Source organism: Elephantulus edwardii, unplaced genomic scaffold, assembly GCF_000299155.1.
Source record: "Elephantulus edwardii isolate Elephantulus edwardi_28Jun2011 unplaced genomic scaffold, EleEdw1.0 scaffold00081, whole genome shotgun sequence".
Lineage (NCBI taxonomy): Eukaryota > Metazoa > Chordata > Mammalia > Macroscelidea > Macroscelididae > Elephantulus > Elephantulus edwardii.
This window is the reverse complement of record NW_006399831.1, coordinates 14,870,726-14,874,617: the sequence shown is the minus strand read 5'-3', so window position 1 is coordinate 14,874,617 and position 3,892 is coordinate 14,870,726. Positions and strand designations below refer to the sequence as shown.

The 3,892-nt window shown below is 40.0% G+C and overlaps 1 pseudogene; it reads left to right on the top strand.

The window, feature by feature from the left end:
• The first annotated feature begins 2,553 nt into the window (after positions 1-2,553).
• On the top strand, positions 2,554-3,549 carry LOC102863107 (annotated as a pseudogene).
• The last annotated feature ends 343 nt before the right edge of the window (positions 3,550-3,892 follow it).

The following is a 3,892-nucleotide window of genomic DNA, read 5'->3' as shown; positions in this document are numbered from 1 at the left end:
AAAAACATTTGACAATGATATCTCAGGAAAGGTTCTCAGACGTAAATACAGTTTATAGAATACTATAGGCCTTCCACAAGAAAGAAGCTGATGACCCAACAAAAAAATGCCAGAAGACATGAAACAGCTCTTCACAAAGGAAGACATTCAGATGATAAACAGATACATGAATAAATGTTAAAAACTGTTAGCAATCAGAGAAAGCAAATCAAAACAAAAATAAGATACCATCTCATCCCAGTAGCAATACCAAAATTTAACATAAAATCAAACAATAAATGTTGGGGAGAATGCAGAGAGATTAGAACTCTCATGGACTTCCTCTGGTGGGTTTGTAAAATAGTGCAACCACTCTGGAAGGTAATTTGCTGTTTCCTCAAAAAGCTAAACATTGAAATCCCATATGACCATTGGTAAAATGTAGCCTGCAGAAGTCATAACTGGTACTCAAACTAACATATGCACACCCATACTCATACATACATTATTAACAATAGTAAGAAAATAGAAACAGTTCAAATACCCATCAATGAAAGAATGCATTGAGAAATTGTGATGCATTAATACAAGGGAATAATATGCAGCACTAAGGAACAATGATTTCCTAAAATGCTGTATTACAGAAGAGAGTCTAAAGAGCATTATACTGAGAGAAATCACTTAGTCTTATATGAACAAATATAATCATTATTGGAAAAACAAAAGGATAACTGAGCAAGATTTGTATGAATATTAAAAAATGGAAAGGGAGAGAGAAATAGGGGTGGAAAAGGGGGAAGGGGGAAATGACAGAAATTAGTGGACACATGGAGGCAGGAAGGAATAGGAAAGATTCAGTGGGGACTTGAAAAGATGAGGTAATGATGGCATGTATTAACAGTAATTAATTAATGAATGATTGTATAAAGTACAATTTGCATAACAAACTGTGGCTGACTCTGAGAAGAATGGGAATCCCAGAACACTTGATTGTGCCAATGCGAAAATTATACTTGAACCAAGAGGCAGTCATCAGAACAGAGCAAGGAAACACTGCATGGTTTAAAATTGGGAAGGGCGTACACCAGGGATGTCCTGTCTCCATACCGTTTCAACCTGTATGCAGAACAGATCACCCAGGAGGCTGGGCTCTACGAGGAGAAATGTGGTGTCAGGATTGGTGGGAGATCTATCAACAATCTGCGTTATGCAGATGACACAACCCTGCTTGCTGAAACTGAGGAGGACCTGAAGCGCTTGCTGCTGAGGGTCAGGGACTGCAGCCTTCAATATGGATTGAGGCTCAATGTCAAGAAGACAAAGATTCTTACCACTAGACAATTGGCAACATCAGGATGGATGGTGAAGAGATCGAGATTGTTCATAGTTTTAGTCTGCTTGGCTCCACAGTCAACATTCCTGGCATCAGCAGCCAGGAAATTAAAAGATGTATTGCAATGGGAAAGTGTGCTGTTAGGGACCTCTCCAAAGTACTCAAGAGCAATGGTGTCTCTTTAGAGACTAAGGTGCTTCTGGTACAGGCCATGGTCTTTGCAATCACTTGTTATGCATCAGAGAGCTGAACAATGACCAGGGAGGATAGAAGGAGAATTGATGCTTTTGAGCTTTGGTGTTGGAGAAGAGTGCTGAGGGTACTATGGACTGTTAAGTAAACAAACAGATTCATCCTGGAGAGGGTTAAACTGGACTGCTCCTTGGAGGCAAGGATTTTGAGGCTTCGTCTGACATACTTTGGTCATGTTGTAAGGAGGGACCGGTCCTTGGAGAGGGACATCATGCTTGGGAAGTTGGAGGGCAGGCGCAGGAGGGGAAGGCCCTCTAGGAGATGGATTGATTTGGTGATTGGGGCAATCAGGATGAGTGTGTTGGAGACAATGAGATTGGCACAGGATAGAGCAGAGTTTAAAGCTATTATACGTAGGGTCTCTATGTGCTTTTAATTGTGGTATTGGGGAAAAGTATTAAATACACATTTCATGGACTACAGAAAAAAATATGACTTGAAGGAAGTGTAACTAGAATGATCCTTAGAGGTAAGGTTGGTGAACTTTATTGTATTAACCCATGGCATATTTTCAGGAGGAGGCAATTATTGGAGAGACACATCATATTGGTAAAGGTCAGTGAAAGAGAGGAAAGTCTTTTACGAGCTGGATTGACAGAATGTCTACTGCAATGGCCTTGAACAGGGCAGAGATCATGAAGATGGTGCAGGACAGGGCAAGGTTCAGATCTGTTGTTCACAGAGTTGCTGTGAGGTGTAGTCAACTTAATGACACCTAATAATAATAAAATCATTCAAGTATGTTTCTCAATTGCAACTGACAATAAATATGAAATTTAATAATATAAGAAATTTGAAAATATGTGGAAATTAGTCTATCCTACTCAAATTTCAAAACCATCTCAAGAACAGGTTTGAGGCCTTGAACACTAATGATTGAAAATCACATGAGCTGTGGGAGATTATTAAGAATATCGTCTGACACCCCACGTCATTCTCCTTGCCTTGTGGTTGCTACCTTCTGCAGTGGCATCTCTCGCCTGGGCAAAATGTCAACTTCTAAGGAAAAACTGATTGCACCAGTTGTAGGAGAGGAGGCAGCAGTTTCAAACAATAAGATCACTGTCGTGGGTGTTGGACAAGTTGGCATGGCACGTGTGATCAGCATTCTGGGAAAGTCCCTGGCTGATGAACTTGCCCTTGTGGATGTTTTAAAAGACAAACTCAAAGTAGAAATGATGGATCTCCAATACGGGAGCTTATTCCTTCAGACATCAAAAATCGCAGCAGATAAAGATTACGCAGTGACAGCCAATAATAAGACTGTGGTGGTAACTGCAGGAGTTCATCAGCAAGAGGGGGAGAGTCGACTCAATCTGGTGCGGAGGAATGTCAATGTCTTCAAATTTATTATTCCTCAGGTCGTCAAGTACAGTCCTGACTGCATCATCATTGTGGTTTCCAACCCAGAGGATATTCTTACGTATGTTACCTGGAACTAAGTGGCTTGACCAAGCACCGTGTGATCAGCAGTGGATGTAACCTGGATTCTACTCTATTTAGATACTTTATGGCAGAAAAGTTTGGCATTCATCCCAGCATGAATGGATTTTGGGAGAACATGGAGGCTCTAGTGTGACAGTGTGGAATGGTGTGTACGTGTCAGGAGTTTCCCTCCAGGAACTAAATACAGAGATGGGAATGACAACAATAATAAAAAATTGAAGGAAGTACATAAAATGGTGGTTGAAAGTGCCTATGAAGTCATCAATCTCAAAGGATACACCAACTGGGCTATTGGACTAAGTGTGGCTAATCTGATTGAATCCATATTCAAAAATTTATCCAGGATCCATCCAGTTTCAACAATGGTGAATGGGATGTATGGCATTGAGACTGAAGTCTTCCTGAGCCCTCCATGTGTTCTGAATGCCAGAGGGTTAACCAGTATCAATAACCAGAAACTGAACGATGATGAGATCGCTCAACTCATGAAAAGTGCAGACACTCTGTGGGACACCCAGAAAAACCTCAAAGACCTGTGACGTTTAAGTCCTAAGTTGTAGAAGTTCAAAGACTATAATGTGATTAATATTAGCCTTTAGTTATCACCCATGTACCTGGATCTCAGTTTGCTTTCCTCTTCCTAAATATATGAATTTATGCCCACAAGCTTAAAGTTCACACTTGGCTTCATGTTTGAAATATGAGCCCTTAGAAAAATAAAATTAATATTATAGTGTGAAAAAAAAGAATATTGTCCATGAAGAATGCAAAAGATCATTACGAAGGCTAAAGAAGAAGAAAAGACCAACAATGTCAGATGAAACTCTGAATATTGCATTAGAGTGCCAAGAAGCCAAACTTAAAAGAAGAAATCAAGGAATT